Consider the following 17,077-nt stretch of genomic DNA (forward strand, 5'->3'; position numbering starts at 1 on the left):
GTCCCATAAAAAAACATGACGTGTTGGTCCTACCACTCAATAACCAGTGAAGCAGATATGGCAGGTCCCGCTACTAGTAGTTACATTTGTAAGTCGGTGACTATAGCAAGTTCGTCATGAAAATTACCAAAACGTCATAGAAATTGGTAGCTAGGTGATGCTCAGCGTTCGAGTCCATTCAATGACATTAATCGTCACTGATTTACAAAAATCAGTGACACGACCTCTAGACCGTCACACATTAGGTACATATGTGACGTTGTCAACCACCGTCATGAGGATTTTCGTCACAGTATCTCAATTTTGTTGTAGTGGTTAAACAATGGCACAATTCAACTGAAAGCCGAGACATCTCATCGCGATAAGCTACTTATATGGGCGCGTGCACTGTTAGTGTCCAAAGATGATAGAAACATCTTGGCACGTGCTGGAATTATATGCGGCATCCTGGGATCACTGTATAAGATCCCATTAAAATGGTCGTTGATACAAGCTTTTTTTTCCTTCTGAAACTCAGAAGGTCACACCTTGGTGACAACCCAGCCAGAAACGGGATTTCCCCTTTTAGCGCTACAGGATTCTATGGGGATCCCATATCAGGACGTGTGTATGATGAATACGTCCCAGATTCTTGTTTTCAAGATGAGGTGGCAGCTACACTATTTTTTGCATATACAACAATGCGCAAAAGCAAGATTGATAGTGATAGTGGGGAAGATGGCCTTGTTAACCTGAATGGGTTGATTACTTTTTGATGGATACGGTAGAATTGGATAACAGCCCCCTAAATTCCTCTGCCTCCAAATTTCTATGCTGATGTTGATGACCCACTTCTTGAAAGGTTAAATTTCAGAATGAGTGATGACAGTGGAAATTCAAGGCCTTTTGGTGTGTACTTTTCCAACCAAGTGACGCGGTTCAATGGCAATTGTTTAAGGGCACATCTGCATCCACTTTCATAGCTGCTTGGTTGTGTTCTTATTGTGGGAACGGTAAGAACACAACCAAGCATTTACGAAAGCGGCTCGAAGATGTGCCCTTGAACAATAGCGCTAAAAGGGGAAATCCCATGCATCTCTCCCTGGGTTGTCACCAAGGTGTGACCTTCTGAGTTTAAGAAGGATAAAACAGTTTGTATCAACGGCCATTTTAATGGGATCTCATGCAGCGAGCCCAGGATGTCACGTATAATTCCATCACGTGTCAAGATGTTTCTATCATCTTTGGACACTAACAGTGCACATGCCCATATCAGTAGGCTTATCACGATGAGATGTTTCGGCCTTCAGCTGAATTGTGCCATTGTTTAACCATGCTTTCTGAGGATTTATAATGAATGCTTCAGCTAATGTAGATGTGGGATAGCCAAGTGCGCCATCTGCACTAAATAATACCTCCTGAACTGTGGGCTCCAAGGACACTAGTATCGAGTATTCCTTAGACGATGTGATCTCAGCATCAAGATTATCCATGGTAGCCACACGACGGCAATAAGAGGAGTAGGAACCAAGCAGGTTGACTCTGAAGGTGCACTTGCTGTTACTAATACTATTGGGCTTCTTTCCAAGTCCATGTGTGTAAGGCATGATGTGATGCACTCTTCCACACTATCCACCAAAAACTGAGAACGCCGTGAGGACGCCTTTGACGGCCCTCAATGGTTTATCATGCTGCGGCTCAAACTCTGCATGCCAATTTAAGAGTGAGTCATCAGCCCCATCTTGACCACTAGTATCCATTATTGGAGCTGGGGGCAGCACCTCGGTAGCCTTGGCAGTCGTTGCATCTTCCTGTAAGAAAGAGACGAACCAACATACATGAAAGACATGTTCACAACATGTAAAAAGAACATAATTCATTATTCAGTGAGAACAATAATGTACATAGAAATGTCAGGCTATCACTTTTAGTCAAGACTCGGGGAAATTCGGATTTGCTAAAAGAAAGAAAACATCTCAGGAATTGCTTTTCAAATCTGAAGCTACATATTCATGAAATAGTTGTTGCTTGCCTAGATGAAAATTTATTCACTAGTGTCAAAGGATACAGGGCTAAAGGCCTCATTTTGGGCTTATGCTCTCAACAACTTCTTTGGACTGAACAAAATATAAGCTATCATGGATGTTGGCACATATGAGGAGCTCACGAGGCAACACCCACTATTTATGCCTAGCTCATAACTTGGATTATTAGTGCTAAATTATACAGGACAAAGTGTCTCCTTGTGTGGAGTATGTTTTTGCTGGTCAGGTACCCTGAAACCATTTCAAACATTTTGAATATACAAGTTCTGCTAAGAGAGAACACACTTCTAGTTCAGATTTAAGGAAAGTGGTAAGTTATCAGTTGCAGACTGTGCCTACTATTATAGCTGGGCATTTTAACTCTGCCCGACACCAGCTTCAGGTCGTCTGCATACTTTTCCGTACAGCTGACGACGCCGTGGCACGCATACTTGTACCCATCACTGCAATATAGCTGACGACACACTCAATTAGGTCACTGTCGTGCTGAAGGGCGCCAGAGCAATTAAGCAGCCATTGCATAAAAATTAATCCCGAGCCGAAACGTACCATAGAGGCCTTCCGCTTGACTAAACTAAGCTTCGCGGCACGCCACGCCACTGCCATGCCATGATGCTGCCGCGCCTCGGCCTCGCGTCCACCGCCGTGCCACGCCGCTGCCACACCTTGGTCTCATGTACGGCCCTGCCCCACGAACCTGTGTGCCAAAGGCGTCGCGGCTATCTCGTCCATTGCGGTTCGGCTGCTAACGGCATGTACAATGGTTGATAAGATAGTCTTATCTTAAGTTTTGCATGTAATTAGAGATGACAAAAAAACATGTCTACAATGGGTCATCTCTTAGCCTTATCTTCAATAATTAGTTGTTCCTAAAAACATGGTGAGACAAATTCTGCTAAGAGATCATCTCTTGTCGTCTTTTAAATAATATAAGACAAGTCTTCTCTTATGATTTCTCTCTGTTTCACTTCATCATTTATCCTACGTGGCAGTCTTAAGATAAAACCATTGTACATACCCTAAAAGCATGGGACTGAGAGTGGCGCACGCCGAGTCCCAAGGATGTTGAGCATTGTCCGCTGTGGCGGCCAGCGACCCAGCGCGGCCCATGAATCCTCAGGCATGTGTTAGTTTTTTAGACAAGGGCGTGTGTTAGTTTTTTTAAGAATTAGGGCGTGTGTTAGTTGGAAAGGGGAATTTTGTTTATGAAAGTCCCTATGTCGTTTGACCAGGGTAAGCGAAGCAGCAGGATTGGGCCCTGAGTCTAAACTTAGACTATTGGCTTGAGTTGGATGAAAAGATTACGGCTGGCCAAACGGCCCATGACGCATACTGATTGATCTGAGTACTATTATCTGCTGCTTAAAACCAAAAGGTACCAGTACTAGTACGCTTTCCTCAAAAAAAAAAAAAACCCAGTACTAGTACGCATATATGCTAAACTCTACCAATCTGTGAAGGGTACATGAGTTGCAATAAGGATATTTTGATCAAAAATCCTGCATCAATATAGCAGAAGTACCAATGATTTACTTGAGAGCAGACATGTTTCTTGCTTTTGGAGACGCGATCAATGAAAAGATCTGATGGGCCGCCAGATGCCTCACATTTTTCTTCCTCTCGTTTATTACGATCAGATAAGTTGCGCTCGCATAGAGGCTGGTCTCGGTAACCAGCATCTTTTTTATAATGCTCTTCTTCATAGCTACGGTTTTCATGATACTGATGCCCGGTCGGGCGCCTATCCTGTGGATCCTCAATCTCTTCAAAGTCTGGGTCAAAAGAAAATGATGCATGACAGAAGTTCATGTAACCGCCCGATCTCCATAGCCACCTCGGTTAGCATAACCGCCCCGATCCACATAGCCACCTCGATCGGCGTAACCGCCCCGATACACATAGCCACCTCGGTCGGCGTAGCCGCCCCGATGCCCTCCTCCTCGAGGTGGTGCAGCACACCTTTGGTTGAAACCACCCCGTGTGTCAGATCCGCGAGGATATCAAGACACCGTCAGCTGTTCCTAAAGCAAAAAGAGCAAAACCATATGAGTACTACTAAAAGGTGCACAAGATCGAATGCCCTAAAAAGGAATTTATTATGGGCAGATTACGAGGATATACACTAAGCAATCTGGTGTGCCGCTAAAAGTACAGTTTTATTCCTTCGTTAGCACTTCGGCCGTAATACCATATTTTCTAAGTATTTTCTAATTGTGTATGTGTATTGCACAATTGAGGGATGAAAACTGAATTACCTGACGTTGCTGCAATGCGCGGAGCTACGTACGTGGCTAACGCCCAGGCTTTAGCTCCGTATATATACCTCTCACCAACGACAGCAGCCAGGTTTGTTTGCTGTTATGAGGACCAGTAAAATCTCATGGATCCCATTATAGGGAGTATCTAGAACATATCTAGATGAGACGTAATTTGATCTCATTCACCTGAAAAATAAGAATGAATACAACCAACGTCAGCACACACGCATCTTATAGCATCACATTCAATGGCTATAAAAGGTGAATGAGACCAAATTAAATCTCATCTAGATGAGTTCTAGCAAAACTGCCCATATTATATATCAGCATGGGATGACATCCCGGTTTAAACAAGTTGAGATAACAACCAATCGCCTCGGTTTGTTTTCACATCTTAACAGAAGCGTGCTTGGCCAGCACGACAGCACGACAGCACGACAGGAAGTTCGTAGCAAACTTCCGTTGGTGATTATATATATATATATCTTTTGTGGCCTCCTCTGCCACAGAGTTGCCCCTTTCTCATTAGGCTGGGCCTTCCAAGCTAAGGCCAGACTTGTCGTGATTACTCAAAAAAAAGTGTGTGGATCAATTACTCCTTGGTAGCCAGATTCAAAGGCCCAGGCATTAAAAAAGAGAGATATCATTCTCAAATGAGGAGTGCTACGCGTCGGCCGTCGGATCTTTCTAAAAGATCCGCCGGCTTGCGAGTCGTCAGATTTGGCACAAATCTAGCACCGAGTGCCGAGTCGTTCTTCATTTCTGCAACATACATAGTGTTGCAAAACTATTTTTGCAACAACGGTTATGTTGTAGAAAATATTTGTAACAAAGGTTGTGTTGTAGATTTATATTTTTACAACAAAGGTCATGTAGCGGGTTTTTTTTTTGCAACAAAGCTTATGTTGCAGATTTTTTTATAACATTGTTTATGCTGCAAAAAATTTAACTGCACCATTGATTTGCCACTGCAACATTCCCCATGTTTCAGAAACATGAGCGATGTTGCAAGATCTTGAGTTGTGGTGCGTGGGACTAGATTAAGAGCAACTCTAGCAGACCCCGCATTTTGCCGAACTGTAAACTGTGTTTGCAGGTCGCGCGGGGGTGCTTATGCAGGCTGAAAAACGCGGCGGCAGAACAGAAACCGCAAACAAACCCGTAATATTTTAAAAAAGTTGTTTCGCGGGAGAAATTTAAGCAGTAGCTTGCCGGAGCTCGCTCGCATAGATGGTTCTTCTTCGCATAATAAGTTCGTACACTCCACATACATACATATTAAAGGTCAGAGATGCTAGACATGGCCTACGCTACCGCACCACTACAACAAAATTGAACTCACCGGAGCTCTTGCGGTAGCTGCCCATCATCAGTCGGAGTCGGAGTCAAGGTCGATGTAGAGCTTCGCCTGCTCCGCCTTCATCACGCGCAGGTCAGTCTCCTTCGATGCGTGCGCCTGCGATGCCATGACGTCTGTCTCGAAGAAGAGCCGCTCGTACTCGAGCTCGCGCCGGATGCGCTCTCCCATCTCCTCCTGCTCCCTCGCCGACTGCTCAAGGACGACGCGCTCGAGGAGCTCCTCCTGCCTCAGGGGGAGGTAGTCCTCGGGCCCGATGACGCCTCGGCGCGGCGGCGCATCGGGCACGGCCTCCTCCAGCTCCCTCTTCACCACCTCCTCTGGCCCCCTCTTTACCGGAACGAGCCATGAGCTCGATGTGCCCGTGGATGAGCACCCCGCGGACCAGTTGCCGGATGAGCTCCCCGCGGACCAGTTGCCGGAGGAGGCTTGGCAGCGACGGGCGACCTCGAGATCGAAGTCCTCGAGCTCGCGGCAGTCGAATGCCGGCGGCGGTCGGGTACTGCGGTTGAGTCACCGACGCGCCCCCCGCTTGCGTGCGGCGTCAGATTTGGCGCGGCGGCGGTGTTCCGCCTCATCCCCCGTATCGGCCATGGAGGTCGAAGGCTCGCCGGCGGCGACAAATCGAGTGGCGCGGTGGGGAATTGGGGGCAAACGCGGTTGCGGGGGTATAGGGTTTCGACCCGCATCTGCCCCGCAAACCAGCAGTTATACTGGTTCGAGGGTAGCGTTTGCGGGCCGCGGCAAAAATATTTATGGGCCGGACACCGATGCGGGCTCTGGTCTGGCCAGAATAATGGGCCGAGCCTGTATAATCGCCGGAATTATGCGGGTTCGCGCCGGATGCGGGGTCTGCTAGAGTTGCTCTAACACATTGGCTCTCGACGCGGCGGGCGTGTAGCGTATAATCGACCGGATGATTCTAATTGTTCTCCTTCTCAAATTGAGTTAGCCAATTTTGTGCTCATATACTCATTGTTTAGAGAGCAACTAGTTGACGAGCGCTCCTTCGGGACTCTCAGCCGTCCGCCACGTGTCATGCTCTCAGCCGCCCGCCACGTGTTGCGCTCTAGGCGCTCCCACTGGTTTTTTATTTTTCCGCACACGTTTTCGGCTTTTAAATGTTTTTTTGGTTTTTTCGATGTTTCGATTTTTCTTAGCTTTTGGATAAAAAAGGTTTCAATTTTTTTCACGAAAAAACGTGTTTTTTCCTTTCACGAGAGTCGTGATTTTGCTTTCACCAAAGTCACGGTCGTGCCTATCGAAAATGGAAAAAATGCGTTTTATGTTTTTTCCTCTTCCGCAAGAGGCATGTTTTTGCTTTCGCGAGAGTCACAGCCGTGCCTCTCGGAAACAAAAAAAATGCGTTTTCTATTTTTTTTCCTTCCGCAAGAGGCACGGTTTTGCTTCCATGAGAGACACGGTTGTGCTTTCACGAGAGTCACGGCCGTGCCTCTCGAAAACGAAAAAAATGTGTTTTCTATTTTTTCTTCCGCGAGAGGTACGGTTTTGCTTCCGCGAGAGGCACGGTTGTGCTTTCGCGGGAGTCACGGCCTTGCCTCTCGGAAACGAAAAAAACAAGTTTTCTGTTTTTTTCCTTCCGCGAGAGGCACGCTTTTGCTTCCGCGAGAGGCACAGTTGTGATTTTGCGAGAGGCGCGGGCGTGCCTCTTCAGAATGGAAAAAACCTGTGCTCTCGGTTTGGTTTTTTCATCCGGTTTTTTTCATGAAGAACATGAGAAATTCAACGGTGAAAATGGTTCGAGACTTGCACGTAAGGTTTAAGAGATAAAATGTTTTGGATAAACGGATCTACCGGAAAAGGGAAAACTCCCAGGTTGCGACAAGTGGCGCATATGCAGCACGCCACTTGTCGCAACCTGGGAGGTGGGAGTGATCTTTTCAACGAGTACTCCTCAATTAGTGATTTCGCATTGTCTATCTTCTGGATGGCTATATTAGCCTAACCATATTTTCTTGGGAGCAGTGCAACATCCCACATACAGATGTGTGAAATTGTTTGCTTTATTTGCTGACACCGTCATAGCAGCACAGTCGCGATAAATGTGATAAAATTCTTTAAGGAGTGGCACGGACATACACACAACTTAAAATTTTAGGAACGAGCAGTGAAGTATGCCAGTGTGGTACATATGGATCTGCCGAAACCCTTCAATTCTATTAGCTGGCACCTTGTAGCAGTATGGCTGACATCGTATTGGCAAAACGGTCACAGTGAAGAACTTAAATATTTTAAGTCTATGGAATGGATTTTCTCCGTAGCCTCGTATTACTTATCTGGTGCATGTGCTCTGGCCTGGTCTGGCATCATTTTAATCATGACATGCATGCTGTGACATGGACACTCGTTACAGATGGCAATTAACTATTTTTAGCATGGTTTCGCCGCAATCAATATATTCTGCATAACTTGTGGCATTGACTTCACTGAAGTTTCTTGTTCATTTACCAGTGACGTGGTTTCGCTCCAATGCACCATCATTATTCCATGTGTGGCATGGTTCCGCTGCAGTATACACCTTTGTGTTATGGCATGGTTTCGCCGCAATCAATATTTTGTGAGTAACTTGTGGCATAGACTATCATCCAAGTTCCTCGGTTCAGTCATTAGTAGCACGGTTTCGTTACAATTTCATTTTTCTGATGGTATGGTTTCACAACTACCTGCATAGGTGTTCTTCAGATATTAACTGGATCTAAGTGTGAGAGAGTCCTCGGGAGTCAGGAGATTAGAAGAACTGCAGAATGGGGGAAATTATTCAGTTCTTGGTGTGGTCTTCTCGTTCGTGCTGACTACGGCAACCTGCGGATCTGGCAACCTACATCCACATCAATACATATTTAGGTGTGTTTGTTCATGTATTAATTATTTTGTGCTAACTGTTCTTGTTTACTGTCATGTCGTCTAGAAAGTGTTTATCTGGTAAAAAGACCACCGAGTGTCGATGAACAGCAATGATGCACTGTTAATATTTTTGATCCGCCAAATTACGACAATCTGAATGATAAGGCTAGGGTTTTTTTAGTTGAGACAGTAATTTTAGACATAATGATGTTATGGTCCCTCCAGATAGTAATTCTAGACATTTTTCACAAACTTATAATTCCAGAAAGTTGAGTAAGCTTTTCAAATCCACAACAACAAAGTTGGAAGAATTGAGTTATTATCTGCGTAAATTTCTTGGGAGTGAAGAATATGGCGGATTGGGAAAGATTCAGAAACAAATGTACGTACATGTGCTAACTTCTTATCTGATGGTAGCACAATTTTTTTTAAGTAGCAACCAGTTTGGACAAGGTTATATGTTTTGCAGAACAAAATAAAGTCTCCGTTGTTCAAATTAAGGAAAGCGAGTTAATGTGGAACTACATTGTTTCATTACTATCATGCTGTAGTTCACCTTATCAACAAATAAATTGTATTCTCAATTTTAAAGTCCAAAGATCATCGTCTATGCTATGCACTAAATATTTACTTTGCTTTTCAAATAGAAAGTATTTTAAGCTTTCGAGTCAAAAAGGGGCCCTTGTTGATGTCTTGCCCCAGGGCCTCCTAAATCTGTGGTCCGGCCCTGGTTGAAGATAATTGATTCTGAATTCTGCACATTTTAGTTGGACGGAATTGATTCTGAATTCTCCATTGCGAAATGAATTGAAGTTGCTAGTGTTCTGGATTTCTGGACACCCCTCAATCTGGTGCAATCGTTTCTTTACTGTTTTTGCAATTGGGTCAATGCATACACATTTCAAGGATGGTACTTGAAGAAACAATTGTGGGCACTTTTGTTTGCTGCATACATGGGAAGTGGAGTACTATGGCATATGCGCATGTGTTAATCATAACATTTTTTGCGGGTATGTTAACATAGCACTAAAACAATGTTACTGAGAATAGAGAAGTAGTCAAGCTGGCCATAACTAATGATATCATAATATATAGCTCGAAGTAGAATACTCAAAGATGACCATTTGGGAGCACTAAGTCATATACTACATGGCACGACCTTATTTTTCCAGGTGTTTTTCACATGCTGCTACATGGCACTAGCTAGATTACTATCTGGCTCTTCATCGAAGAACAAAATTATACAATAATAATCGGTGGGAAAATGGCAACAAAGGTGCATGCAATGGTCGAGCTATTACTTTAGTTCGGTAGGTAACCATTCCATGACTAAAATAGATGCAACAAATACATACATCATCCCGGTGTAGCGACCCCTCACAATGAATGAAAGAGGCGCACACTACATGTCTAGCCATAAACATCCCACCCAATGATGCCTGTGGCGCTTATTTTCATCTGTATAATAGCCATGAACATATCCAACGATGGACACAGCTATAATAACTAAAACAATAATATGTCTATGAGTTGCCTATGGTGCTCAATTTTTCTCCTCTTGTTTTCCCCAGGAGCTACATATCGAAGTGTCCGGCATGCAGAAATATGAATGTGCGCAGATGTATATATATGATCGAGTGGAGCATATGCCTATATGCAATTGTAGCATGAACAGCATATAGCTGAATGCATAAATAAGTTCAAAAGAATGTCATTGATCATATGTAGAATCTTACTGGCTACTAGCTAGCTAGCAAGTTGGATAATAAAACATTGAAATTCGGCAAAGCCGTATCTTCCAAAAAGAAAGAATATATCGTAGCCTGCTCTCTCTGAGAGATGATTTGTGAAAGAAAAAAGAATTCTGCTTCAAGAAAAATCAACGCAAAATGAAGTCGCACCCGCAAAAAAAAAACGCAAAATGAAATCGGATAACCGGCCTGTTGACTCTTCCCTAGATGAAAATTAAACAAGTCAAGCGAGCACCAAAAGTTTATGCCAACATATAGGATAATAGGAGCATGCAATGATCAGCAGAGCAACAACACATACGTAGATCAAGATATCAGTTTTATTGCAGTAATAAGTCGATGAAAAGCACAGGCCTACTTTCAATATCTATACGAGTAGGCAACTAGGCATAGCTAAATTGAGCATATTTACCGAGCACGGTGGGTTAATTAAGCGGCAGGAACTACTTCCTGGTTACAAAAAGCAGACCTATACTAGGTGGGAGTGGGACACATTCATACTAGCTCTTGGCCGACAGGTTCCAGGTTCGTTTCGCCGGGCGACCAGGCGCGAACGTGCACTTCAGGCGGCAAGCGCGCAGTCATAGTCGTCATCATCGTCGTCGCCGTCCGACTCGGCCTTCCTGTGCCGCCCGCCGCACCAGGCGTCACACGGCGCGGCGGCGTAAACGGCATAGTCGGCAATGCCGCCGTCTTGGACGACATGGCTCATGACCTTCGACGCAGGCGCCATGATGAGGAGCTAGCTTGAGTATGCTGCCGAATCACAAGCTTGAGGTCTAATAAGAGCGAGCAGCAGCTGCAAGCTAGCTACTGGTAGTGGTGTTGGTGGAGCTAATGCTAGCTGTGTTGGTGTGTCTGATGTCTGCAGAGTATAGCCGCGTCTGGTGTGGGTTTTATAGGACGACAGGATGTGTGGGAAATGTGGCGGCACGCGGCCGCGAGCGCCGGGAGCGTGCGTCGGACATGCCGCGCGTGCATGGCCATGGCGTGGCACGGGCACGGCGCCGCACACTCAGCAGCCGGGGAGCCTCGCCGACACCGCCATGCCGCTGACAGGTGAGCTCCTGGACCAGCGTGGTCTACATGCCAGTGGCTGCGGTGGCTCCGGTGCCGGGTGGCCTGGACCGCTCGACGTGGAGGAAGGAATCGCGAGGACGATGGCGGGCCAACCGGGCAGCGAGCTAACGGGAGGCGGAAAAGGCTAGCTAGAACCGTCGACGCAGATCAGTAGACTCGAGGTCCAGGGAGCCTTTTATCAAAGGCATCTCGGGTGATGAGATATCTCGCACTTTACTGCAATTTAGTGCGGATATATATTCTGTCGCCTGCATGCGTTTCTTCCGGCCGGTGATCAATGTTAATCCCAGTTGCCACACCAGCGGTACATAGTAGTATGAACAAAGACGACTAGCTAGATTGATGATGATCATGGTTGATCCGTCGTTGCCGAATACGGCAGTGCCGCACGTAGTGCTGATTTTTAATGCTGGAATCGGCAATGTTGTATGAGCTTTGCTACTCATCATGGCACGTAGTACATCAACAGACAATTACGGGGCTTTACGGGCCTGGGCGCTCACCCCACCAGTTAAATCAGGGGCGGTTAATTAGGAGGAGAATGCTATTTTGCCCAATTAGAAAAAGAACAAGTCAGCTGATCCGCAAAATCCCATCGCTTTAGTCCATGTGTCTAGCATTTTTTATGTTGCCTAGTGCCGGAAGATTGCCCGTTTAAGCGGGAGCTTGGCAATGAGCACCCCATCAGTAAGAGCATCTACAGCCGGCCTTCTCGGATCCTCAAACATCCGCACACATCACTACTGGAATCGAGTTATACGCCAAGTGCTACGGACATTTGGCAAAGGGCCAAAACCCGCCGGCAAAGCTTTTGTCGAGTACTGTACTCGGCAAAAGCCACCCAGCGTACATCTCTCCGACAAACTGGAATTTGCCGAGAGTCAGGACACGGACACTCGGCAAAGACTTTGCCGAGAGACAAACAGTACCACCCGGCAATATAAAGTGACTCATGTCGGCTGGTTCCGCCATCTCTTTGCTGAGAGTGGCTCTCGGCCAAGATGCCACAGCCGGCCAGCGCATGCCACTTTGCCGTGAGTGTTTCTCGGCAAAGATGCCACGGCCAACTGCCAGCGTGCCACTTTGCCGAGAGCCGCTCTCGGCAAAGATTGTTTCCCAGTCAACTTTTTACTGCTTTTCCTCGGATCCCTGCCGAAAAAATATATATACAATACACAAACATGTATTTCAAGTCCCAATGTCTAACAACAAACTCACATAACCATTACATAAAATAGTTTACACGAACTTCTTTTGAAATCACAAGATAGCTCTTTAGTACAAATGCCTACTTAATAAACAATAAAGTGGTCAATATGCATTTCTACATGCGACCACAAGATAAAAGCAACATCACAATTATCACAAACTGAAGAAGAATTATCAAGTTCTTCCATCCACTGAACCCGATAAGCCGTTTCTGGCTAGCACATCCAGTGAACCCATTAATTCAGATTTTCTCTTCTACTTAAGCACATACTGATTGTAATGATACTCTACCTTCTCTCTGCTATTGAACGAGTCGTGGGAGCTGCCTTCGTAGTAAATCACTTGTTCATTGCATTCAGACCATGAATTATAGACTCTTGGACATCTACCTCTGTACACCACATACCACTTCATCTACAAAGATAAAAAAAAGGGAGAGAAGGAATGCAAGGTTAAAAATATCACATCACACATAATCCACGTAAGCGTTCATCACTCATACAATCAAAAGCATCGCAAGTGGAAATCTAAGAAGTCCATATCAGCACCTACATGACTATATCACTAAATCAACGCCAAACTATCTAAGTGGACTACTCGGAGGAGTAGTCGGTGAAACCGGTGATCGTGGAGTCAGAGCACGTCGGGGCATCCCCCACGATGGAGGACCAAGTGTCGTCGGGAATGTACGTCGGTGGACTCAATGGCATCGAGTCGCCACACTCCTTACGTGGTGGGGCCTTCTTCTCCTTAGCTGGTGGATTCTTCTTGGTCAGGTCCTCAAAATACTTTATTAGGATCAACTGCGGGTGCTTCCCAATGAGCGCCGCCAAGCGGTCCTCGACGAGCTTCTCCTTGACCGCGGAGTCGACACCAATGAAAGATGTGTCGTCGGAGGAAGCCATAGCCGCGAAATCGACCGATGCTAACACCTTTCATCACACAATGAAAAATAGCATAAGAATCAAACATCAAAGATTACTTCTAAGCAAATTAATCATGATGGACACTATGTCACAGATATTTCAACTTTTTGTGATGGTCGAGCTGGGCGAGTCCATCGTGCGTGAAAAAGACGATTTCTTTCTCTAAGAACAACTCTCATCTCTCACACGTATATATGGTAGAACTCTCTCTGGTGGTGGTATATATGGTGGACACTATCTCACTGATATTTCGACTTTCAGTGATGGTCGAGCTGGGCGAGTCCATCGTGCGTGACAAATGTATATCACAAGAAGAACTCGCCCCGATCGACCGCAATCTGCCAAAGTCAATTTTCTTCCTCCAACAACTCTCATATCTCTGACGTATATATGGTGGAACTCTCTCTGGTGGTGGTATATATGGTGGACACTATCTCATGGATATTTCGACTTTCGGTGATGGTCAAGTTGGGCGAGTCCATCGTGCGTGACAAATGTATACCACAAGAAGAACTCGCCCAGATTGACCGCCATCATCAAAAGTCGATTTTCTTCCTCCAGAAAAAAACAACTCTCATTGACTGTCGATGATGGTCGCTCTTCCTCTATTCCTCCTACTATGAAAAGATCACAGAGGAGGAACAGAGGAAGCGTGACCCCCTACAACAACAATCGGTATCTGTCAAAATCATCGGGGTGACCTCCATAGCATCCATACAAACAACAAGAACTAATAGGTGCATAAAAATTATCTATACAAAAAAATCAACAATTATCTAAATTCATCCATCATTCTTTGCATCCCTCTATGCATTCATGCATACATCCATCCATCCATCTATATATTGACACATACAAAAAACTACAAAAAATTACTACAAAAAAAGTCCATGCATCAATCCATGCATTAATACATACATATATACATTCATACATCCATGCATCCATCAATCCTTGCATCCATATAAAAATCCATGCATCCCTACATACATTCATGCATACATACAAGATCGGGGAGGGGGAGACGAAGCTCACCGAGAGGTGGAGGTGGTGCCTGCGGGGTTGGGGAGGCGGGGGGGGGGGGCGTCGACGGGGTTGGGGGGGTGGCTCCGGCGGGTTTGGGGGCGCCGGCTCGGTGGTGGTGGGGACGTCGGTGGGACAGGGGGCGCCGGCTCGATGGTGGTGGGGGCGCCGGTGGGGCGGCGGGAGGGAGGGGGTGGGGTGTGTGGTGCGTGGTAGAGAGAGAAGTGAGAGAGAAGAGATAGCGCGGGGAGTTACGTGTTCGTCGACCTTTACCGAGAGTTTGTCGGTGCGGCTCTCGGTAAAGGTACGAGACCTAGATCTAGGGTTTACACCTTTTCTGAGAGTCACACTCGGTAAAGGATAAAACCTAGGATCTAGTTTACATTATACTGAGAGCGGCACTCGAAAATGCCGCACATACCGACAGCTGCACTCGGAAATGACACTGCTCCCTCATCTGTGCAAGGCCTAGGCATGCCACAAGGACATAAAAATGTTTCCCCGTGCCGCTGTCGGGCATAATTTCATGTGCCGCCTTCCTGATCTGCAATTTCCAGTGATGAAACCCTAGCAGAGCAATAAATTTGTCGAATATTGCACGCGTCCCCTGATACGTCTCCAACGTATTTATAATTTTTGATTGTTCCATGCTGTTATATTATCAATCTTGGATGTTTTATAATCATTTTATATCATTTTTTGGTACTAACCTATTGACATAGTGCCAAGTGCCAGTTGCTGTTTTCTGCATGTTTTTTACATCGTAGGAATCAATATCAGACGGAGTTCAAATGCAACGAAACTCCACGGAGATTTTTTATGGACCATAAGACACATAATGGGCCCTAGCTGCGCCTGGGGGGTGCTCCGAAGAGAGCACAACCCACCAGGGCGCGCCAGGAGGCCCAGGCGCGCCCCGGTGGGTTGTGGCCATCGCGGGTGCCCCCGGACCTCCTCTTTGCTCTATAAATACCCCAATATTCCCAAAACCGTAGGGGAGTCGACGAAATATTGATCCAGCCACTGCAGAGTCTAGAACCACTAGATCGAGTGATGCATAGAGAAGTAATCACATGTTTTTATACGGATCTCATCAATGACGAGGTACCGTATATAATGGCATACTCAAGATCATTTGGCGATCGAGTGGTGCGTTCAGGAGCTTAGCTCCATGATTTAAATTGACACTCAGAAAGATCAATTGGCTCGTGACATTGCCAAATAATTAATAATGCCAACGCATTTTGTTTGAGTATTCGGTACCGAAGAGGCTGGATATTTCATAGAAAGTCTTACATCATATTCCTTTTTCACGACCGATGAGGCCGGAATTATCCATCTCTGTCTAGGCCGACGAGACTAGGCATACTTCTTGGCCGACGAGGCCAGGAGATCTTTTCAATTTCCGCGACCGACGTGGCCGGGAATCATTCATGTCTTGACCGACGAGGCTGGACACGCTTTGTTCGCGACCGACGAGGCCAGACAGATTTTGGGAGACTTTACTATGAACCCAATGCCGATGAGACCGGACGTTTCTTATAAGGGCCTACCAGGCCTTCGGACATTCGTACATGTCACTTTTACTTCTCGGCATATCATGAGAATATTTCGGGTTACAAGACGACGACCGTTGCACTAATGGTGCTAATTCGTAGGCCAGACTGCATTTTCTTGGCTAAGAATCCACATGTTTTCAACATTTTATGTTCTCTGATGATTGCACTAATGGTGCTAACACTACTAGAAAAAGGGCTATAGATAATATGGACACTAATGGCGCACCAGACATGTGGTGTGCCACTACTATATAGCAGTGGCGCACTGACACTAATGGCGCACCACACCCATGGTGCGCCACTACTAACAATTTTTTTTCCAGAAATACTAATGGCGCACCAGGGCACAGTGCGCCATTACTAGTTTTAACTAGTAATGGTGCACCACTCACCCCGTGCGCCACTACTATCTTTTTTTGTTGCAAAACTACTAATGGCGCATCACTAGCTGGTGCGCTGTTAGTAACCAGGGTTACTAATGGCGCATTTGTAGGTGGTGCGCCATTAGTAACCTAAGACCAGCTAGATATTTTGGACAGCCACCTACACACTCACTTTCCTCACTTCATTCTCTCCACCTTCTCCAAGCTTGTCTCGGCTGCCTCCTCCTCCTCACCTCATTTGTACCATAAATTCATCCAAATTAAGTGGTTAAATTACCTTTTTTTTGATAGGTAAGTAAAGGGAAAGCTTTCTTTATGTTGTAGATCTACTTTTTTCTCCCTCCAACAACGTGCACATGCTCTTTTTATGGCCTAGCTAGATCTATGTGTGCTTTTGGTGTCGCATATGTTTGTGGTGTTGCATATATGTTTGTGTTTGCAGGTACCAGTATTTGAAATGCGATAGTTGCCAATATTTTGCCGGAATGTTGATTCATTTCCGTTTCGGCGAGAATTTTGGCACTATGCATTCTTTTTGGTCCTATTTTTAGGGAAAGTCATGCCAAATTTTTTCTTGGTTCTAATATCGTTTTGCTCTACCCGCGGGCGACCATGGTCCGCACGATGACCGAAGGCATCATG

Source organism: Triticum urartu, chromosome 3A (genome assembly GCF_056163025.1).
Source record: "Triticum urartu cultivar PI428250 chromosome 3A, HENAU_Tu73, whole genome shotgun sequence".
NCBI classification, from domain to species: domain Eukaryota; kingdom Viridiplantae; phylum Streptophyta; class Magnoliopsida; order Poales; family Poaceae; genus Triticum; species Triticum urartu.